This window comes from Ambystoma mexicanum, chromosome 6q (assembly GCF_040938575.1).
Source record: "Ambystoma mexicanum isolate Mex_15411 chromosome 6q, UKY_AmexF1_1, whole genome shotgun sequence".
NCBI classification, from domain to species: domain Eukaryota; kingdom Metazoa; phylum Chordata; class Amphibia; order Caudata; family Ambystomatidae; genus Ambystoma; species Ambystoma mexicanum.
The window spans coordinates 1,638,329,430-1,638,354,000 of NC_090937.1; the positions used below are offsets into that span (position 1 = coordinate 1,638,329,430).

General features: G+C 46.0%; 1 protein-coding gene across 4 annotated transcripts in view; it reads right to left on the reverse strand.

The window, feature by feature from the left end:
• The window catches only part of LOC138516932 (zinc finger protein 845-like), a 234,239-nt gene that overhangs the window by 86,904 nt on the left and 122,764 nt on the right, over positions 1–24,571 (reverse strand). The gene's annotated exons all lie outside the window — the stretch shown is intronic.

Here is a 24,571-nt window from a genome sequence, read left to right on the forward strand (position 1 = left end):
AACCACACGTTAAATATACCACAAATAACCAATTCACTTTGTACAGTAAGTCTCACGGTAAGGACCCTGTGTTTGAATGAACCGGTGTTATGAACAAAACACGTTACTGTGAATACGCTTGCGATCACTTTTTGACAGTTCGGTCTACTAAATAAACGCGAATCCGTGACATGAAATGCTACCGGGGCAAAAACACACTCAGCACCTGAGCTACCCAGAGGGAGTTGGAGGCAAAAATCACAGGCAATATTTTGGTTAGGCAGGCAGAATCAAGAAACGCTCAAAGACAGGAGTTCAAAAGTCAAGGGGCCGGAGCCAGGGTTGAAAGACACCGGGGCCTGTTGCCAAAGATCACACAGTCAGACAGTTCCTGATTCAACGTAGCCAAAAGTACTTTGATATTGTCAATGTTCGGAAGCAAAAGTTATAAGAAGGAGGGAAGACAAGAGCAAGCCTTGGGAAATGAAGAAAAGGGATTCACCCAGTTTCCTTAAGTAGAACACAAACCTTGTTCCAATGGTGTAGTTGGTGCCCTGGCAGTTGTTCCTGATGGTTTCCCACAGACCCACGATTCCTGGAGCTTCGTTGGGAAGGAGGTCGTCTGAAGGGGATCTGCACCACACAGGGATGAAGCCGGCAGCAGCGACGAAGAATAAAAGGTATGCTCCTTAAAAACAGGAGAGGCTCTTCAGGTGGCTATCCAGACCACCACAGCAGTGTGCAGCGATTTCGACCAAGGAAGAGGATCCTCTGGCTGTAGAAGATGAGCTGGTTATCCCCACCAAGCTCAAGGGAAGAAGACTCTGGACTGGATCTTCTCTAAGTCGTTGAAGGGAAGATAGCTCAGGACTGCAGCAGGGCTTCACCGGGACGGGGTAGTTGCAGTAGCCGTCGTTCTCTCTGCTTCTCTTCGGTTCCTTGTAGTTACAGTGGTGACTCTGACTTCTAGCCCAAGAGACCTGCCTTTTATGTGAAAAAACCCCATTCACACAGTCTGGCTGTCAATCAACCAGCAGGGAGGTTGTCCAGCCTGGACAACTACCCTGGCCCATCATGAAAAAGTGCAACTTGGGTTTCCTAGGATACCCTGTGCAGGAGGTGATTACACCCCTCCCTCACATTCAGCCCACCTAGACACCCAGGCGCCTTGAGGAGAGCTTCTGAGCAGAAGCCCGCCAAAAGACAGTGAACAAAGAAGGCAAACCTAGTTTGCCACGCAAAGTAAAACACAAGAAGGACTTTAACAAAAAGAAATGGCGAATAAACCAAACCGGAGCCAAAAGAAAGACAATGTGGTCACGCGGGTTTATGTTCGAGGCTAATATAATAGCTAAGAACAGTACCACGTTTATCTAATATAATTGCGGTAGAAAAGTTAGGGTAGATACCACTGCCACCAGCCAAGTCTAAATGTTAAAAGAGCAAAACAATGCTCTAGGAGGTACAGATACAAAGGGATGCGAATTAACCCTTTTCAGTACTCCATGAAGATGGGGTGTATTGGATCTGTGATAGATTGACTAAAGTTAATGGTAACTACCCTTTTCTGGGGGACGGTAGTCGCCTCAGAAATGGAGTCGAGGGAAGTCTCAAAGACAATCCTGTGCCACCGCACTGAAGGTGCTGTGTGACACACAAAAAGAAGAGGGCTACTCAAGTGGTGTACTTCAGAGTCCACAATCACAGAAACAGGTAGAAACACATAGCAAAACACAGGTAAGAGTGGGGGGAAAGCTCTCACTCTTACCAAGCAGAAAATAATAAACTCCAGAAGTCCAGCAAAGCTGCTGGGGGACTCACTAGGTGAGGGAAATTATCCATAGATGAGAATCATCCCTAACAGCACCTAGACACCATTATTGAGGGTCTGAGAAAGGAAGGATGGGAAATTATTGAAACAAAAATCCAAGGTCCAGCAGAGAGCATGATTTTTCTAGGAATCCAGTGGCATAATGGGCATCGTGACATGGTGCTGAAGGCTAAACAAAAGAACCCTGAGTTTACTACACCGATGAATAAGAAACAAGCCCACCAGTTGATAGGGCTGTTCGGGTTCTACAGACAACATATACCACACTTAGGGCAGATTCTAGCGCCTTTTTACAAAGTCAAACAGAAAAAATCTGATTTTTAATGGGGCGAGGAGCGAGAGCAGGCATTTCAGCTAGCTAAAGATACAGAGAGTGCCAGAGATGGCCTTTGAGAGTAGAGGAAGTTGAATTGAAAGTGTCTGTACATGAAAATTATGCCAAATGGAGTTTATGGCAAAAACAGGACAGGAAGCGTGTTCATTTGGGATTTTGGAATCGTAAGTTACCCAAAGCTGGTGACCGATATACTCCTCTTGAAAAGCAATTGTTGGCATGTGTAACGCTCACCTGGTATCCACGGGGACGTCAGTCAGCCTGTTCTGACCTCTTACGACCTCAAACGCTTCCCTGGAGTCTACTCGACTGGAGACTGGGCGTGAAACACAGGATTGGTAGAGTTTAACTCCCTATTGTCTCTGCGTGCTTGAACCCCTTCTTCCCCGGGGTCCAACCCTTCCCTTTGATCCACAGCTCACCTTGTTTTCTTGGAAAGTGTGCTCTCCGTCCTGCTTTCAGCGCAGGGACGTGTTGATTGATGCGGGCTCGTTGCTGCCTAGTTACTTCACTGGCAGGAGTCCGACAGGTAAGTATAATGAGTCTTTTGAACAGTTCTCTAACTTGGTTCCTTTCCTTCCTTAGATGATGGCCGGCGTCCGGGGATGGCGACATGCTGCTGAGATGAGTAGCGCTGAAGGTGAGTGAGAGCGCGATGCGCGATGCGACCCTTTTGTATTTGTATTGAACTGAGTTCTTTTTCTGTGTCTTTTAGGTGCCGTGACGTTTTCAGCGTGGATGCGGGTTATGAAGAAGAAATGCGGTGAGTAAGCGCGGTATGCGGCGCCTCTAGATGTTTCCACGCTAACCTGGAGTGTCTTTCCCTCTTGCAGATGGATGAGAAGTTCCGGAGACAGAGTTCCCCCAGAGCGGCTGGGATTCAGGTAAGCGTTTGAAGCTCGTACAGTCTTTAAAAATAAGCGAAGATTTGCTGAATGCTTACTAATGCCTTCTTTCTGTTCTTTTCCCTTTTCCTTAGGAAGCGGCATGCCGGGATGGGAATGACACTGCCGAAGATATCCGCAGAACAGAAGGAGCGATGAATGATGGGCAGAAGCGCCGCAAGGTAAGGCTGTTCCTAACGGTGTTCTTGTTCTTGCAGGAGCTGAGCGCAGACGAAAGATGCAGGCCTACTGGAGACCGATCCAAACACGGTGAGTGTCACGCTGCAGGTGCAGAAAACAAAAAGCATGTTTCTCAGCCTGGGTGTGGCTTAAATAGTCTCTGGGTATCCCAGGTGTCTCTGGGCTGAACCACAACCAAAAGACTAGACTGCACATGCAGTCTGGGAACCGAAATATGTGGGGGCATCCATCTTGTCCCCATCAATGCACTACAAGTCCAATCCCCAATGTTATCCTATGGGAGTGAGTGAGTCTGGTGCCACAAGCGTCAAGTCTGACTCCAAGTGGGTCTATGGAGAGGCCATTGAGGGCCATGTAGGTGATCGTGGCCTGGCTCCAGCCTGACATCTTGGAGGGCTGGGGACATGAGGGGCAGGAATCATGACACATGCTATTGGGTTCTTGTGGATACAGAACAGATGACAGTGGGTCATGATGTATTGATCCGACTGGAAATTCTGATCATGCAATGGGTACTGAGCTCTCCTTAAACACATAGAATAGAACATTTTCAAGAGACAAGCATCATTAAATGGAAGTGGTGCATTCAAGATCGTGCCAAAACAGGAAAGGGTGGGAACATGAAATTACGTGAACAAGTAGCTGGTGTCCCACTGGTTGATTTGGAACCCTCAGACCCCAATGTGTGAGTCTCCTGTAAAATTAAGAGTTCCTTATGAGGATATGACAAATGAACAAACTGAACATGCTTGGTTCACTGATGGTTCAGCTAAATATTTAAGGACTGAGCGACACTGGAAGGCAGTGGCATATAATCCCAAAATGAAGAAAATATTGACAACATCGGGAAAAGGGAAGAGTAGTCAATTTGTAGAATTGTACGCAGTTTATCAGGCATTGAAGCAAGAAGAACCTGGTTGTTGCTATATATATATATATATACACACACACACACACACACACACACACACACACACACTCACTCATGGTCTGTCGCAAACTGACTAGTTGTTTGGCTGCCAACATGGCAGAAGAATGGATGGAAGATTCATGCAAAAGAATTATGGGGAAGAGAACTGTGGCAAGATATCGCCGAAATGTTGATGCATAGTACAGTGACGCTGTATCATGTAGATGCACACTGTGCGACAGACTCATTAGAATGTTGGTTACATTTTGTTGCAGATGAACATGCCAGAATTTCATCTACGGACGCGAGATCTGAGGAAAATGATCTGGGAGGGATTGCTAAGTGGGCACACCAGAAAAGTGGACATCTTGGAGAACAAGATCGAGGAATTAGTATTCCTTTAGGAATTGTGAAAACAGTAATTTTGTAATGTCCAGTGTGTCAGCATAAGGAACAGAGATGTATCCCACATGTCATTTGTGGTACACTGAAACAAGGTACTTTAACTTGTCAAATCTGGCAGATTCATTATATCGGTCCGATGACAATCAGCAGAGGATGTCAATATATGTGCACGATTGTGGACACATATTCAGGATATTTGATGGTTCTACCGAGCCTATTACTCGAGGCTTTGGGATTGATTGAGAGAATGTATGGTTTGTTCAAAGAACAGTTGCAAAAGACGGGTGATGGTTACCTAAAAGGGTGGCATGAATGCATTCTAGATACGGTGCAAGTGTTAAATAACAGACCAATTGCCAATGGTGAGACCCCATTGATGCGTATGTTAATGCTAGCCGAATAGAGCACTTGAAACATTGATGTACTGGGAAATATCACCTGGAGCGCTAGCTCCTTATCGAGCCACACCAGATTCTGCAGGAGTGGATTTACATGCGAGGGAAGAGATTAGACTTGAGGCCCTCATTACAAGTCAGGCGGTGGACCATGGTGCTATTAGCACCATGGTCCATGCCGGATTCCGCCATGGTGGATGGCGGAATTACCGCCCCATTCCAAGGTGAGCGGGGCAGTAATTCCCCATTCACCATTTGCCCTTCCCCATTCCCATTTTTGCCCCATAGGGCATAATGGGGATGGGGAAGGCGCTAATTACGGCACCGTAAATTACAGTGCCGTAATTAGCACCAAGGTCGCTTAAAGTGTGAATCAGGCGTTAAGGGTTTAACGGCGCCAACGCTCTTTATGGCGCCGTTAACCCCTTAACGCCTGACTTGTAATGAGGGCCAGAGTTATTGACGTAGGAATTGGAGTACAAATTCCATCAGAACATTTGCGATTAATTGCCCCTAGATCTGGATTAGCATTGAGAGGAATACAGGTATTGGGAGGGATTGTTGATGCCGACTATCAAGGAGAGATAAAAGTGATCCGAATCAATAGTGGAGAGAACATTCTCGCTATCCATAAAGGTGATAGGGTGGCACAGTTCATTATTGTACCTGTAATTTTGTCTATTGTAAAGAAGGGAGAGCCAACCACCGTGATAACTACACGTGGGGACAGAGGTTTTGACTCATCAGAGAGAATGGTTCCCGGGAGAGAAGGTTTTGGTTGAGACACCTATTGGTCTGCCGGTTCTGGCAGATGTAATTGATCAAGGTGTTCTGGTAATGGAACCAGGGAAGAGAAAATTGAGTCATGTTCCCACTGAAAAATGTTATTTACGTGAGTGATGTACTTCACTGATATTTTATTTCATTTCTGAATTATTTTTGTGTGATGTTGGCACTTGTAGATTTGTGTGGCATCCATTCGGGCGGATCACGGGACATGCTGGCAGATGTAGCGAATATCTCCGTCATGCAACTGCATTGATGATCTGTATGACAACTAACAGCTTTAATGTTCCCACAATGCTGCTTCCTGATCGCTGGCGTTGTTTCGTGGCTTCTTGAGGAAGCGGCATGGACCTAGGTGTGATGTTTTACCCCCTTGTGCAACTTCTCTGTCTTTTGCGCGGCTTGACTATGCTGCGATTGTCGAGCAGCCTGACAATATAATGGGTCTTCCTGGCCCGTTGTGTGTTGAACATCTCCCAATTCTGCTTGACTGATGTTCATGATGCTGCAAACTTAATTTCGACGTGCCTTGTGGCCGTACCAACACCGGCCCCTGTGTTGCCACACTTTTTCAGAGTACTGTATAATGATTCTCTTGTGGAGGATTCGGATATCAGAGGATCTTTTTCTGTCTATCAGTACTGCACATTTTGTGTGGACATTTTGTGTGGACACTGATCGCAAATGGAGGAATATGACACATATTGTCACCTACGATATTGCTACTGCTGATGTTTGCTATTTCATGACTTGTGATCCTCAGCGCATTGGCAAGTGTCAGCAGTTCGACTTAACAGATGGCCGACCTATAACGGATTTTGAGAAGCGTTTATGTACACGATCTATGACTGTATGTACTGATGTGTCTTCTGTAATCTTACTGTTTTAGCTGCCAGCCATCTTCAAAATGTTAAGCTTCCAATGGGTTGGTTGTTTTCCTGTGGTAACCTTACCTACACCTATATTCCTGCTAATATTTCTGGTGGCCCATGTGCCCTGGTACGCTTTGGTTTGATGGTTTCCCTTGCAGCCTGCTATTTGTCGTTCTATGTGTTCTGTTCATCATATTGGCTTGTCTTCTGATTGTGACTCTAATGTGCAGTTGTTGTCTGAACCAGATGTTTTGGCTCCTGCATTTTCCTTGGTGGGTGTTTGGGGTTTAGCTGCTTGATCAGATTGGCCTGTGTGGTGGTTAAAGGGCTTAATAATGAAACTCCTCAAGCTTTGACGGAGCAATAGACTGATAGCAGACATTTTAGAAATGCTATATTGCAGAGCAGGGATGCTATACATTATTTGTTTTTGTAGCACAATTTGGGATGTAATGCCATTAAAGGAATGTGTTGTTTTGATTTGGACGATCGTTCGTGTTCTATTGAAAAGCACATTGGCAATTTAAATGACCTGATTTTCCAAGTCACTCAGGACCCAGTCGGGAACTGGTGGGTTCAACTGTTTTCTTGGATTCCTGAGGCGTTGCGCTATGTTTTTATTTGTGTTTTTGCAGTTATTTTTATTTTAGTTATTTGTTGTTGTTGTATTTCTTGTATTCCCAATTTGGTAAGGATGTTTTTTTCGATTTCAGAAACCGTTTTTTGTTTCATTGGGATACGGCAGTTGAACGTCGAAAGGGCGGAGTGTAATGTGTGTGCAGGGTCAGACTGGGACAAGAAATAGGCCTGGACACCACAAAAAAAATGGCCCATCACTCGCCTCAAAAAAGTGGCCCACCCCTCGCCTCACGATTTGACCCCATCCCAAAGTGACACCACTTGACAAAGCAGGAAGTGGCATCAAATATCATTGTTCCTAAGTACACTACGAAAAATATGTAAAAATATGGTTTTGCAAAATTTTTTTTTAAAAAAATGCACACATTTATTATTATTATTTTTTTCCTAAACTGGCCCAGGCATGGGCAGAAACCGGCCCCCACTCCCCAGGGGCGATTTCGGCCCAGCCACGGGCCGAAAGCCCGAGGGGCCAATCCGACCCTGTGTGTGTGCGAAAATGAGCTAAAACTTGGTGCCGGTGTGCAGCCATTTTGGACATTCACATCCAAACTGCAATGAAAGTCTGCATTTCTATGAGCTCAGTTAGAAGGCAGACATGAATTCTGCAATGATTGTAATATTATATTATGAAACATAGGAGCTCACTATGGAGGATAGTTGTTGTATAGTTCGCTCAAGGACGAGCAGAGAATGGAGTCATAGATGTGCAGGTGCATTGATAAGGGGTGTTGAGAAAGAGTGCACGGGAGACAAGCTGGGGTTTTCCACTACTGTCTGGATTTTTCTGCTCAATGCCTTCATGCTTGCTGTCTGTCCTTTTGCCGAGGACAGTTTGCAACCTATGAAGGGCGGGGATTTGTCCCCATAAGAAGACAGGTATCCTGATGAGGATGAGGAGAATGAATTGAAACCCCAGGTGATGATGTCTCAATGAGAGGGAGGACGCTCCGCTCCAGACCCTATTAGTACATGTGATCTCTCTGCCTTCCTGCCTCAGGACTTGGTAGTGTCGTTGTGGCTGAGATTAAGTCTTTTCCTACAACTGCACTAACGTTGATGTAGACCCTTTGGAACTATCCTTGTTTATGTGTTTATGTATAACGAATTGCATTTATCCCATAGTCATCTGTGTGCTTATGGATTATGAATAAAAGGGCCTGTAATGAGCCCATTATATTTAAATCCTTGGTCTAAGGGCCTCATCACGACTTAGGCGGTAACGCTGGCGCTATTAGCACTGGCGCTATCTGCCCTACCGCCGAACCCCCGGTGCTAATAGCGCCGGATCACGAGTTTGGCGGTAATGGTATTCCCCATTACCCATTGAGCCCATTCGGGAATCCCCCATTCTCCATTGGGCTCAATGGTCAAATTTCACGCTCATACCGCCGGTGGATTTCCCGCCTGCGGTATGAGCGTGAATTTTCGGCGGATTTCCCCCCAGCTCAGAGCTGGGGCGAAATCCGCCGAAGCTCTGATTTGGCAGACCCTTAAATCCCGTGGTAATAGGGCTGCCGCCGGATTTAAGGGTTACCGCCAAAGTCATGATGAGGCCCTAAGTGTGCTTTATTGCCTTCCTGAGTCCAAACATTGTTGGTCCGTGTAATAGGGTGAGTACTTCTGAGGTTATTACACATGTCCGAAAAGCAAACCAGGGGACAACCCCTTGCTTAGAGCAACTGTCTGAGGCATACCAGTGGGGCATATATCATAATGAACACAAATACAGCGGGGTTAATAGCCGCTGATTTTTACAAGAAGGCCAGACAGAAAGTAGATGTAACACTAATGCCCACTGAATAGATAGAAATCCTACTTTGTCTGGAAGTAGCGGCTGTGGGGGAACCAGTGTTAAAAGGCAACAGGGTATAACACTTCTGTATAACCCGCGTGAAGTGACAGCTGGAAGGGCACCAGAAACGCAGCTTGAAAGGTGAGTGCTACAAAGTGCACAATGTAAGCCCCAGAACAAAAGTAAGATATAAAGGCATATATTGATGTTATAAGACTACTGACTGGCAATATGGGGGCAGCTGCTGGGCGCCCCCTAAGGCTTGAGGCCCATTTTACCTGCTACCTCCCCCTCCAATTTGCCCATACCCCTCTCCCCAACAGTTCCTTACTCTTCTTCTCCAACTAGCATTTACCCCAACTGGCCCTTAGCCCCCAGTTGGGGAAGGGGCGGTGTGGGGCAGAGCAGTTGAAAGAAGAGAGGGCTAAGGGGCGAGAGAGGCGACGGGCAAATGAGGGGAGAGAGGAAAGGGGCAGTTGGGGTTGGAAAGAGGGGCAGTGTGGAAGGGACAAGGGGCAGTTGACAGTTGGTGGGGGGGAGTATGATGGTGAGACACAGACACATCGAGTCTCACACCTACACACCTAGAAGATGGAGGAATCCAGTATGAAGCACCACAACAACCAGATTATTATTTGTACTAAATATTACATTAAAGGGGCATTGTACTTTATGTGAACATTGTATGGGATGTGTTAGACCTTTTGCTGGTTATCAAAATACATTGGGACTCATTACACTTTTCCGGTGCCTGATATACCGGTGCCAATGGGAAGTCCCGGCGGCCCAGGATGTCAGCCGTCGGCAAATGTTGTTTCCCATGCGTGTGGAGTCCCGTAAGACTCCATGGGAGTGGGGAGATGGCAGAACTGGCACCGTTGCTAACGGTGCAGGTGCTTCCGTGAAAACTTTGCGGGTGGGTGCCGTTAGGCCCTGCAGGTCTGACCTGCAGAGTAGGAGTGTGGCGGTCCGGAAAGGGTGCCAGTATGTTGCTACTGGCCCCTTCATTTCCGGGCTGCCACACTCATAATGAGGCCCATTCCTCTATCAGTTAATTGTTAAATCACCAAGAGTTCAAAGAGGAGCAACCAGCAGAGTTGCCGCCCCTTGCTGGAGCACAACCCTTCAGAAGAGCATAGAGGCCCTTACCTTCTAATCCTTAGAAGTTACATTGCGGATTCCCGAAAAAACAAGAACAGTTCCGAGTTCACAGCACGAGGAAAACATCCTATTGACAAGGAATCGTTCCCTTCCAGCGGCCATACAGATCAGTACAGGAAGTGAACCTGAGCCTTCAAGTGGCATGCAGCGAAGAACTTTGAAGTTCTGGTCTGCATTTATACTTATGTTCGGACTACTTCTTTATTTTTAACAATAGCTCTTTAGAAATTAATACTAACTTGTGGAAAGATGACCTATGCTCTTACAGAAGCTTTGTATTCCCTAATGTCATGTGGTGTACTCTAATGCGCAGGGCCGTCAGGAGGGAGGTGCAGGGGGGGCAAACTGCCCCGGGCCTCGCACCTGCGGGGGGCCTCGCGGCCCCCTCTCCTAAGTGGAAGGCAGCACAGTCTCCCGTGTCCTTTATTCACACGGGGACTGTGCTGTCTGCTCTCTGCCCTGCAATGATTTTGCTGTTTGTTGCGAAGCCGTTTGGCTCTGCAACAAACAGCAAAACAATGGGAGACAGCAGGGCTCAGAAGTGAGCTCTCTGCTGCCTCCCATCATTCAGCTGAAAACGTGGACATGCTGAATGACAAGAGAGGACTCCTCTCCTGTCAGCCAGTGTGTTCATGTTGTCAGCGTGATCACGCTGACTGATGGGAGAGGAGTTCTCTCTTGTCAGGCAGCATGTCTAGGTGTCAGCTGCGTGGATGCTTTTTAAGGGTGCATGGAGGTAAGGTGTGTATTTTTTTTATTTTAAATTACAAGTGTATATGTCTATTTAAATTAAATGAGTATGTATATGTGTATGTATGAAGGCATGCATGCATGTTGGTGTTTGTGTCAATGCTGTGTTTGGTTTTATGTATACATGCATGTATGGAGTTGTGTAACTGGTGGATGAATGAATGGGTGAAAGTGTTTTTTGTGAGTGTGTGTTCAGCACCACCCCTAAATCTAGCCGCCCTGGGGGCCACTTCATTAAGGGGTGGATTCATGGCATCAGAGGTGCACCTAGGCTAAAATGTCAGGGGGGAAAGGGGACTAAAACTTTAAATGTTGGGAGAGGTGCTAATGTCAGAGGCTGTGAGAAAGGAGCAAACTTCCTTGTGTGGGGGCACCTAACATCTTTCCACATTTCGAATGAGACTATTCTGGTAAAGCTTCAATGTTACAATCAGCTACCTCTTGCCTTCATTTCTGAAACGTCACACTTAAGGACTGCTGTGAGAATGAGATGTCTCATGTCACCACTTCCCTTCTAATCACTCCCCTAGCATGCAAGTGCTAACCCCACATCACGATTTCAATTACCTAAAAATGTATGGATATGAATGCAGGTGCTAACAGTGAAATGACGTCTCATGGCCCTGCTAATCCCTATGGCAATTCTCACCCGGTTCCTGCCCTCCCCACCCAAAACACCTCCTCACTGGAACTCTTTGAGCTAGCTTTAAACATGCCTTGCCATCAAACTTTGCCCTCAATTTGCCTGCAAGTGTATCCTCAAAGGAGTCTTCTGAGAGTTCATGACTGCATTGGAGTTGTAAACACGTAACTGGTGTAATAAAAATGTCTTTATCAGCTCTGCCTTTGGCCACTCAATTTAAAAACACCCTGCGTGTCTTTCGCTGAAGTTCTTTTAAAAATAAGCTTTGGCAAAGCTAACAGTTTTGGCTTGTGTATAAGTATTAGGCATTTACCAGGCACTGCTATTGGCTGCTGAGGTACTCAAACCATTTTGCACTGGCACTATCAATGACCAGCTAATACCAATACAGAAGTGCCTTTCCCATGCCTACACGAATGCCCAAACTGTTAGCATTGTCAGTGCTCTTTTTGCTTTACCCTTGATGCACAGGACTATGCATCAAGGTTGAAGCAAACATACTACTTGGCAAATTGGCCCACATTGAATGTAGGCCATTCTAGCCAGTAATAACACTTATGGTACACAGTCAGCCTGGATATACTTTCTGTGGCATGGCATTTTTACTGGCTGGGAGTCTGTACATGGTAATAATGGCATATTTGATGCAGCCTGCATGGACATAATTAGAACAACCAGCATGAATATATTTTTATACTAGCATATCTCGCGTGGAAAGGCATCATGAAATGTATTGGAAAATGTTCTTATGCACAATTTGTGATATGCAACTATTGGGAATTTCCATGTGCTTCCATACAAAACAAATTGCAGACTGTATGGATTTCTACCCAATTTTGCAAAGAAAGTGCTGTAAAATGCATACGTTTAACCCAATGATTCAAACATTTTCTTGGGAGTGAGAACCCCCCTCAAGCAAGCCTTGTTTGGTTTGGGCTCCCTCACTGTGCTCTGTTGATCCTGCCTAATTGGCACAAACATTTAAGCCTCTTAAGTTCACAAATGTACCAGCCTCCACTGTACATCATTTGTCACTGTGTATGATGTGTGTTTTAATGCGCACACAGGGGCAGGGTGCTCCTTAATGATATGATATGGCATTTATAACGTGCCTGTACACAAGTGTTTCTAGGCGAGACAAGGACAAAACACAGATCTTACTAGGCCTTGTGTCATTCAGATCGTGCAAGAGCAGGGAAGGGGGAGGGGAGATATGCTGAGGATGGGGTAGGATGCAGAGTGCAGGAACAAAGGAGAAACAAGAGAAACAAGAGTGCAGCCAACGGGTGGTAGTGTGGGTACTCATAAGTGCAGCCAATGGGTGGTAGTGTGGGTACTCATAAGTGCAGCCAACGGGTGGAGAATAAGAGCAAGAGCGGGGACTGTAGGGTCACAGATACAGACCACAAGTGCAGGGGAGACAAGAGGCAGTGCAGGATTGCAACAGGACAGGCAGGGCCCTGGGCCCGAATTCAGAGCTTGATCAGGTGACCAGTGCATAGATTTCTCGAGTCTCCTGTTTGCGGATGTTCCGCCGCTGGCCGAGTGCAAAAATGGTAAGGGTCCTCACCAAATGTTTTGCCCTGGGCCTCACCACATCTTCTGACAGCCCTGCTAATGCGGGTGCTTGTGCCGTCATCACGCGCAAGAATACAGACGGGCCACGTCGGCACGTAATCATTGCACAAGCGGGGACTGTGAGACCAACACCTATGTCTCTGCCTCTTCATTGTCCAGGCCACGCTCCTGGATACCGCGAGTCCACAGGGACGTACTACCTATGTATTTTTTATCAGTTATGGATACAGTCAGGCATTTTTAGATATAACAAATGTGGGATGTGGGATGGAGGGATAAGGTAAAGATTTCTTTGCTGTGCAATTGGGCAATTGAAAGCGATCAAGAGCAATACTGGCTCTCGTTTTTCTTAAAGTTATTTTTCACACTCTATTTGCGTACGTTTCAAACCATTACAGTAGGTAGACGATTGTCTAGTCCTGGCTTTAACTTTGCATTCTAGGGGTTGTAGTCCAGGAATTAGGGACTACAAACCCTAGAATGCAAACTTAAAACCAAGACTGTACTTACATCTCCTGACTGGAAAAGAGAATTTTGTATCTGTTGTTTATTTATTGGGTATTTAAATTGCACCTATACAGCAAATGGTGTTTCATGTTGGCATGGATCAATCCACAATGTTCCCTTTGTATGTATTGGACAATTTTAAAGCTTTTTTCTATTTAAGGTGGATGATTTTTTGTTTCATTAAGGCTTGCACTTAGTAATGCTGTTTGAAGAGCACACAAAACTGATTCATCAATTAAGCAAATGCGCAGGATGATTGATAATTGATTGATATTTTATTTCCATCGCGCTCATACACAAGTGTTTCAGAGCGCGACCAGGCAGGGAAAGGGAACAGGGGAGAACAAAAACAACGATCTTACTAGGTCTAGTGACATTGAGAACGTGCAAGTGCAGGGTAGAGGGAGAAGGGGGAGAAGTGCATGGAAGAGGGAATAAAAGGAGAGTGCGGAGCGAGAAGGAAAAAAAACAAAAATAATAATAAAATAATAAATAAAAAGGCAACAAACAATGGGAGTGCAGCCAGCAAGTGGCAAGTGCTGGGTTTATGGCAGCAGGCCGTGTAGGTCTGAAAGTGCAGGAAGAAAAGGGGAGGGCTGTATGGGTACAGATACAGACCCCAGTGCTGGGGGTGGCCCGGAGGCAGTGCGTGCGCGTGGCAAGATGAGCAGGTACCTGGGCCCAGAGGACAGAGGGTGGCCGGGTGCATGGCGCCGAGGGAGAGCAGAATCAACAAGGGAGAGGGGAGGAGAAGGCATAAGCAAAGAGGAAGGGCTTGAGGTGCTTCTGGAACCGGAGATGTTCTCCTCAAGTTTTAGAGTGGCAGGGAGGCTGTTCCAGAGGGAGGCCCTAGCCAGAGGGATGCTGTAGCTGTACCACATTTTTACCATGTGGTTAACATTTGGGAGGTGTTGGTCAGGCCATTCAGTTTTGGTTTTTGTTTGCATTCTGGGACTTGTATTTCTCACTGCACATATAAAAATGCAGGGGCAGTAGTTCAAGAATGCAAATAAAAAAACAAAACTGGGTGAGTTACTCACTCTTGATATGGGGAAGTGTTAGGGCTCTGCTTAGGAAACCTTGTAAGGCAAGACCGTCAGACAACCAGGCAATAAACACACTCCTCTAAGGAAAAAGTCTTGTTACAATGCTTTGCAAGGAAAGATTAATTTTGTATGCAAAAAGAAAAAAGGTATCAGAAGGTCCAGTGGAACCAAACTGATTTGGAGATGTCAGTTAGTTTGCAGCATGTACATCGCTTTTAAAGAAAGACCTTGTCACTCATGACGTGAACAATATACTGTGTTATCCCACCACCCTCATTGGCTACAGGCTATGTACATACTACCATTCCTTTAACCGATTGGCCACATCCGAATCTACCCCTACCCTCTAACATATTCCTTCACTTCTACTGGATTGGCGAATATACCTGGAATGTAACCCGCCCCATCGGCCTAGTCACATTGTGTGCACCTGGTCATTAGCATGAACTCAGTGGACAACTCAGAGGTCAAACTGCCCTCTCAAATAATAGCACACTCCTCTTGATACCAGACATGCCCCAACAATGCCTCCCCAGCTATGGACTAGATTTGTTTGCATCACCTCTTGCTCTCTTTATCACAATCACTGTATGTGAGCAGAGTGTTCCGTGTTGTGGCCATACTCTTCAACATTGTTACGGAGCTGTAATTGAACAGCAGTCTTTCATCTGTCTCTATTACAAGGGAAGCAGCTTGTTGAAGGAGGTGGCTTGCTATATCTACTGAACACACAGCGGAGCGGGCAGAGTGTTCCGTGTTGTGGCCATACTCTAGAACTTTATTACAGTGCTGTAATTGAACAGCAGTCTTTCATCCGTGTCTATTGTCCGTGTCTATTGCAAGGGAGGCGGCTTGTTGAAGGAGGCGGCTTCCTATATTTACTGGACACGCAGCAGAGCGGACAAGTAAGCACAGTGTTCCGTGTTCCTGTGGTCCTGTTGGCCCCTTGCCGAGCCATCAACTAATTCCCACTTCATTGAGGAGGGAGGTTTTCTTAAATTGTACATGAGGACAGCCCTCCAAAGTCAGTCACGGGTCATTGTGACTCCTACTGATTTGTCTGTTGCTACAAATGAACTTATGGTTTGCCCGTCTAACAATGTTGCATTGCCTAAGGGAAAATTATATGTTCCTCAACCTTCTGCTAAAGTGGATGAACATTTTGACAAACGCGCCCCAACTTTTGGTAGGGCTAGCTTCGACAATATTGTTGAAGGGATGACCTATACACAGGTCCTAGTCTCCGAGGATGTAATCACGAAAGGCTGCATGATGGCTAAAGACTTTATACCGTCATTGTACTGAAATACAAAAAAACAAACACAAGGTCCAATTTTCAATTTACCCTGGATATCATCTTTTCATTTTTCAAATTTCCCAGTGCGTGCGTTCGTTCATTGTCACTGATGAACAAATGTAATATTCGCCTCAGCACTGGAAAGGACGAGAAAACATTTATTCCACTGCCTAACATTTTATCAGGGGAAAGCGAAAAGCGCACATGGGGATTTTCCTCAATGAAGCTGTTAGAGCCATGACCTCTCTCATGTAGGTTATCACCTGCATCTGTGCCCATATCAACTTTTGTTTTATCATTTGGGGAGCTGGCACTTGTTGGCGGCCCTCCAAACTCTGTGTTTAACTTCTTAACAACAGGAATCTGGCTTTCCTTTTGTGTTTTATTAAAGAGAAGAACAAGTTACTTTCTTACCTGGTAACGTTCTTTCGATGGGATGGTCCGACGACGTATTCCATATCTATGATAGGTAATGTCCACAGCTGTGCTGCTTCGGAAAATCTTTGGCGTCTGCGTCCTGCGTCGATGATGTCGATGCGCCGTCCCCGAGGACCTCCTCCGACGGCCGACATCACCCGATGTGATAAGTAGGACGCACGAAGCCCATAGCCTCAGTTATAGTTTTTTCCCAGAATGTGTGCCACCAGTTTTCTGCCAGTCAGACACACAAGGCCTTGCGGAACACAAGCTGCAATCGCAAAAGAAATTCTGCAGCGGGGAAGGCAGGGAGGGAGCTATATGGAATACGTCGTCGGACCATCCCTATCGAAAGAAAGTTACCAGGTAAGAAAGTAACTTGTTCTTCGAGGGGATTGGGTCCTCCGACGTATTCCATATCTATGACAGACTCTCAAAGCAGTACCAAGCAAGGAGGTGGGAAAGAATTTAGAATACAAATTTAGCATGCCCAATCAAATTGCAGAATAGAGAACTGCCTTGCCAAAGGCCAGAGCTTGCCCTCTGCTGGAATTGAGGGAGTAGTGACGTACAAAAGTATGTACTGAAGCCCAGGTGGCTGCATCACAGATCTGACGAATTGGAACTCCCCTCTGCAGAGCAGTAGACGCAGCCACTCCCCTGGTAGAATGGGCCCGCAAGCCAGCCGGAGAATCCTTACCCACCAAGCGGTAACACTCAGAGATAGCTAAAATAATCCAACGAGACAAAGTCTGTTTCGTCACAGCTTGTCCCAAACGCTTTCCAGCGTAACCAATGAAAAGTTGATCGTCCACTCTGACCCGGGACATGCGCGAAATATAAAAGCTCAACGCTCTCCTAGGATCAAGCCTATGGAGCCTCTCCTCTTCCTTACCAGGATGTGGAGGAGGATAGAACGCCGGAAGAACAACCTTCTGGCTCAAATGAAATTCCGAAACCACTTTCGGAAGAAAAGAAGGACGAACTCTAAGGACAACCCTGTCCTTATGAAACACAGTGAAGGGTGGCTTAACTGAAAGTGCCTGTAACTCACTCACTCTGCGAGCGGACGTAACCGTAACCAAAAACACAGTCTTCAGAGTTAACAGCCTCAAAGGGCAAGAATGTAAAGGCTCAAACGGAGCACCCGTAAGAAACTTAAGAACAAGGTTCAAATCCCAACCTGGCACCAGAAAGGGTGACGGAGGGAACACATTAGTGAGCCCTTTCAAAAACTGCAAAATTAAAGGAATTTTAAAATAGGAACACTCTTCAGACGAGCGCTTCAATATGGACAGCGCCGACAGGTAACCTTTAATGGTCCCTGTGGGCCAAAGAAAGCAAAAAAGACAGAACCATGGGAATGTCACATTCAAAAGGATCCACAATCTTAACTCTGCACCAGTCACAGAACTTTCTCCAACGGCAACGGTACAGAGACTTAGTTGCCGGCCACCTGGCCGAAAGCAACACCTCCATCACGTCTTCAGGGAGGTCCCAATCCTTATACCTCAACCTTTCAGAAGCCAAGCGTGAAGATTGAGGGATCTGACCTCTGGATGGAGAACATGACCCCCCTCCCATGAGAGCAGATCGTCTCGGTAGGGAAGACGATGTGGAGGGCAGATGGACAAGTCGAGATGGTCCGGGTACCACGTTCTCCGGGCCCATGCCGGAGCAATGAGGATCATCCGGGAACCGAACCTCTGTAACCTCCGCAGCACTTGCGGGATGACGGGGACTGGAGGAAACTCGTACAGCAGTGGGAATGACCACTCCTCCACGAACGCGTCTCCTAAGGCTCCTTTTTGGAGGAAATTCCCACGAGCAAAACCTTTCGCACTTCCGGTTGACACTGGAGGCGAAGAAATCCACTTGAGGGGTCCCCAAAGGGCGAAGATCTCCAGGAAAATCTCCTGAGCCAGCTCCCACTCATGAGAGATCATGCTCTGCCTGCTCAGAGCGTCCGCCGTCTCGTTGTCGTCTACGGCCAGATGAACCGCCGAGATCGAAACTTCCTGCTGGATGGCCCAGAACTCGAGCTGCATCGCCTCCCTGCACAGCGGAAGTGACCCTGCCCCCCCTTTTTGTTGAGGTAGTGCATGGCCACCGTGTTGTCCGTTAGAATTAGGACACTCCTTCCGCGCACAGTCGGCAGAAAAGCCTTCAGGGCTAGCCTGACGGCCCTCAGCTCCAACAGATTGATATGGAGTCTGGACGCCGACGGAGACCAACGACCGCTGACTTTCAACTCGTTGGCATGAGCTCGCCATCCCATGAGGGATGAGTCTGTCACAATCGTTAACTCCGGCCAGGGCAGCCAAAATGGGGCCCCCTTCATCAGATTGCCCTCGAAGGCCCACCACAGAAGGTCCCGTGCTACCGAGGACAGCACCTGAACAGGGTCCGACAGCCTGCCAGAGGACTGAGACCACTGGAGCTTGAGTGCCCACTGCAAAGATCTCTTCCGCAGACGAGCCTCTGGCACCAGAAGAATGCAGGATGCCATGAGGCCGAGCAGTCTCAAGAACTCAGACCCTGGGAGATTCTGGGCAAGTTGAAACTTGTGCACCATCTGCTGAATGTGAATAGCCCTCACCTGAGGAGGAAAACACTGCACCAGGGACGTGTCGAGCACTGCTCCGATGTACTGGAGCCGCTGCGTTGGTGTCAAATGGGACTTCTTTAAATTGAGGGAGAAGCCCAGCCTGTGAAGGGAATGGCAGGTGACGGACAGATGATCCAGGACTTGCTCGGGAGAGCTCCCCCTGATCAACCAATCGTGAAGGTAGGGGTAGACGTGAATCCCCCCTTTCCTGAGATGCGCTGCCACCACCACCATGAGCTTGGTGAAAACCCTCGGGGCGGAGGTCAATCCGAACGGCAGGACCCGAAACTGAAAGTGCGAGTCGCCAACCGCGAACCTCAGGTACTTCTTGTGCTTGGGATGGATCGGCACATGGAAGTAAGCATCCTTGAGGTCGAGAGACACCAACAAGTCCTGAAGTTGAAGGGCCTGGAGGACTTGAGAAAGAGTCACCATCTTGAACTTGTCCTTCCTGAGGAGTTTGTTCAAACTGCGCAAGTCCATGATGGGTCTCAATCCCCCGTCTTTCTTCGATATCAAAAAATAAGGGGAATACCATCCCTTGTTCAAGTAAGGCTGCGGAAGCAGGTGGATGGACGGCTGGGTGGGATCAGGCCGGAGCAGACAACACTGAAAATGGACCAGTATGAATAGTTGCAATACTTCTAGACTGGTTTCGTCGGACTGCAAGGCAGTAGGGTTTCCTCTTGCGCATACAGAGGTCCAGAGAAGAAAACCAGCAGCGTGTCAGCCAAACAGTCAGAACACTTCCGGCCCACTTCTAGTGTGCCAATTTTGCCTGGCAGACAGTCCATTTTGAGCAGAGTATTCGGCCAATCTCTGACCGATCTGTTATTCTGGATGAATCTTTTTTGTGGTTGTGTCTTGATACAGACTTCCAATATAGCCAATGTGGAAGTGGCTTCTTTGAATGGTGTGGAAGCTTCTATGACTGTTACCTCTGAGTGAAGTGGTAATTTGGAAGAAAATATCTTTCAGAACAACATTGATCCAAATTTCCTTATGCCAAAAAATATTAATATGAGAAGACAGTCGAACATTTTGCCCAGAGTAGATTCTTTGGGTGCTGCATCCATCTCTGCTTTGCACTTGGTTTTGGAGTCAATGTTATGACTGTATGATAATATGAAAGAAATTGTTTTGATGAATGCCTTCAAGTTAACATCATTGGAGGGGAATACATTAACCTGTATTGTATGCTAGGTTTAACGTTTCTTTGGCTCAACGTAATCCAGTTACAGCCTCTCCTATTTTCATTAGTCAAACTCCCAACAGTTCATCTCCTTTGACTTGAATTTGTTTCAGGATTAAGTGTTTCATCTGCTCTCTTTGATTCACCAGAAACTGTTAGTATTGTACCATCTGCCATGGCAGCTAAGAAAAACAATTAAAATAAAATATGCTAGCGGCAAAATATAATTGGGGCAACTCATCCTTGAAATATCTACACCAATTGACCATGCATTATTAACCTGCAAGCACAGGAAAGTGCAGCAAGGGGTACAAGTCGGTACTCTCCAGTTGTAGTGATGGGGAAAGTGGGGAAGCGCATCCATTCGTGCCACCATCTACAGTTTTGGATTGTTTTAATATACCCATTACGTTGGAGATTGGCACAGACGCGTGTCTTACACCCCCTATGGGAACTGGGAGGGATCAGATTACTATTTCCATGCTTCTTGTTTTGGACGCTACTACCATACTAAGATAGTCAAAGGTAAGCAGGCCAAAATGACCTCTTGTTTGCAAGCCCCTTGAAATTCTACTATTGCTCAGATTCCAACTCCCCATTAATGAGGCCTCCAACCAATCTGTTGCTACTAATATTTTTATATCTACTTCTGAGGCAAGGGTGGGAGTTCCCGCGTAAACATTCACCTATTTACATCAAAATAGAGTGTGCACTGTGAAAACTATTCTCAGAGGGATTCTGCTCTTGTCCATCTTGAATGTACTGCATCTAAAATTGTGGGGTGGAAAAGTAATCCATCACTCAATGGTTTGTTACGTATGAATAGATCCGAGGTTTTGGCCATTTTCCATCAGAACCCATTTTTGAGATCGTTGCACTCTGAAGATGTTGATTTAATATCTCTTCCTCTGATAAATAATAACCATATGGTATGTCATTTCCTTTCAGATATTGTGACAAAAATGGTTTGGGATCTACCTACTAACTTACATTCCCTGGGTTATGTCATTTATGATACCAAGAGGGAAGTGGAAGCAAAATCCTTTTCATCTATTCCGCCACAAGGTGGGGAATATAGGGACGTAATTATGTAATAGTAATTCTGTAGAACACACCCTTAATATTAAGGCAGTTCATCAAGACTGGTCCTGGGTGGAGTTTGCACTAAAATCCCTGGCCGGATTGCGATGGGGTCCGATGCACTCCTAATGCCCCCTGCACCCCCCGATTAAGGTTCTTTCATGGAATGTTTGTGGGCTGGAGAATCTGCACAAAATGTTTTGTCCCTCAGATTTTATGAGGAACCTTAACATATTTATGTTGCAAGAGACCAGGATGACCACCCAATTTGATCTTCAAGGCAATCAGACTTATACCAGTCCGGCCACTCGAGCCACCATGGGTCGACCGAGTGTGGGCCTGGCCATTGCAATAGATAATTCACTCAATTTAACTACAGATCTAATCTACTCAATAGATTTTATGACAATGGGGATTTCTTCTAGTTGTTCAAAGTCTGAGGTATTGCTGATGAATTTATATTGGAATCCCTCTAGGCAAAATCTGTAATCCGTTAATTTGGCATTGACTGTGTTGATTGAGAGATGGCTTGTAAAAGGCCATGCCCACTATTATTTTGGGAGGGGATTTTAACTCAAATTGAGCCCAGGGTTTCAAACTGAACGTGCCAAGAGTTAAAACATATTCTTCCAATGTGAGTGTTTATAGAGGGTCAGATTGGGACTTGTTGTCAGAATGGGAGTTGTCCCAGCTTCAGTTTGCATCTTTGGGCAAGTCTGAGATGTATACATGGCATAGAGGTCTGCGTAATTCACAGATCAATTGTATGTATATGTCCAACTCTTTAAAAGCAAATTGTGGCACTCTTCAACTTTTTGATCCAAAATTGGGAGATCATCTTGAACTAACTTTTGCTTTCCCAATGCGTATAGGAGCAGGTTCCTCACTTGTCTTGCCCTTCACTTAAGGAGGATGTTCACAGACCCAGGTGGAATGATAAAATATGCCATACATTTATATCTTCTATTATTGAAACGATCGACAACTCGGGACCGAGTGGAAAGTCAGGTCCAATTACTGGTGGGATGGATGCCAAATTTAAATAAATTGTTACCACCTTTCTAAAGCGTATTTCCTTAGCTCAAACAACTATTGCACCAAAAAAATGTCCACATAAAAACGATGGTAACATAGCCGATTCAAAAAGGTACAAACAGATAAACATAAAGCGGCTGTGTGCTAAGGGGCTTCCCTTACTTGAACATCAGAAAGCAAAAAAGCTACCTGCCAATGACACAGGAATTTTGTTAAATCATTTCAAATGGATTTATTCATGAAGGATTACCAAAATATGTTAAATCATTTGCTGCAGGCAAAACTACACCATTTTGTGCCAGTATTACCACAATTGTAGGAGTTACTTCCTCCTACATGGACTGCCCTATACCAAAGGGTATCTGGGAGGATTTTTGCAGGTGTAAGTTCCTGCTGCCAGATGATTTTTCCACTTTACTGGACCCTAATATGGGTACCACTATTCCTAGTTTTTGTCCATGGACTGAGGATGACATTGAATGGGCTTTTAGTAAACTGAAACCATCTAGGGACCCCGGCCCAGATAGTATACCACCCTTTGTCTTGAAGAATGCTCCACTTCTGTGCACCCCCTATTTCGAGGCCCATTTGGACTACATCTTTGAGACTCATAATATTCCGTCCTCTTGGACACAATCTATTGTCATTCCGTATTTCACCAAAAAATTACAGACCTATTTCCCCAACCGATTCCATCAGCAATGTTTTTCTCTATTCTTCTGTTGAGAGACCTACATTTGGTTATTCACCACTTGTCTGTTCTGTCCAGATTTCAAGTGGGCTTCAGACAAAATATGGCAACAGTCCTAAATGTGACTGTGCTGGCTCATTTATTCCATACAGTGAGACACTGTGGCACTGGGCCTGGCTATATGGCATCATTGGATATGTCCTCTGCTTTTGAATGTCATACGAGCTAATCTCTGGTCCAAATTGTTAACCTATGGAGTTCCTTTAAAACTGGTGCAGCTCATTGCCCTTCTTCATAGCAATACTTTGATCAAGGTATGTTTGACTCAAGAAGGATCTCTTTCTAGAAAAATCCCTTCACAAGTGCATCTGAAACAGAGCTGCATAACTGTCGGGTGCCTGAGGACTGATCAGATACTCACAAGACTTCAGAAACACTTGTAAGGGGGCTTGTGTTGTGAACAAACCCTGTAATTTGGGTCTCCTGAAACAGGGCAACCTTTTTCCCTAAGTGCCCCTCTGGCTGGTCAAGAAGACAGACAGAGTTGCCTTTAGAACAAAAGAGCAATTCACCGCACCATTGTGTGTACCAGGCTGAAAAGAAGAACACAACAGTTTTAGTATCTCTTAAGATGACAAGGTAAATGCCATAACCGTGATAGTAAGAATAACCTGAAAAGGGACTGAAGCCAAAGGATAGCCTAGGTGTGGTCTATGGATGTTCCAACTTGTAACCAAAATCCATGAGACGTCAATGAAACAAAAACAACAAACATCCAAGGATGTGGAGAATAAAATAAGAAACAGGAAGGTTAGTAAGGACGTACCCGGTCGGAACAAGGATGCTCTACCGATTCTATAGTAGGCACCAATATCAGCAAAGCATCTGGTGCTGGGAAGGTGTTTTTAGAAAGGGTCCATTCATAAGTCCAGTATAAAGTAAAAGAAAATGAACAAAAGGGAGTCACCAAATCCAAGGAATATCCAATATAATCCGTGTTGTCGTCCAGGGTCAGATCAAGGAGTAAGGCACTGTTCAAATGTTTAGGATGACTGAAGGGTGTATGTACTCCTGTTTTGTCAATGAACGCCAGAAGAAAGACCAGGGCACCTGATTAGCGGGTTTGTGCAAGCTACCGCGGGCAGGTAGAGCCTAGCTGGATGCGTGTCGCAGGGTTGCAGACAACAGAAGTGCTGCCAAGGGAAGTCAGGGAACTTGCGGTGTAATGGGAGTTCTCTATGCAGACTGGAATCCTCTGCGGCGAGATGGAAAGTGGCTCGGACCGCTCACGGAGTAATGCAGGCTCCGTATGCAGGCTGGAATCCTCTGCGGCGAGATGAATAAAAGGTAGCAGACAGGTAAGCGAAGGAAGGAGGCACAAAAGTATAAGAATCCTCTTGCGAAGCAACAAAGGGTACTTCGACTGAGATTTGGAGAAACAGCCATTAAGCTTGAATTTGCAACTTCAACCTGAAGCAACGTGCACATGGCAACGTCTCCTTGCTTTGTGGTAACCATGGTGATGGAAGCATTAC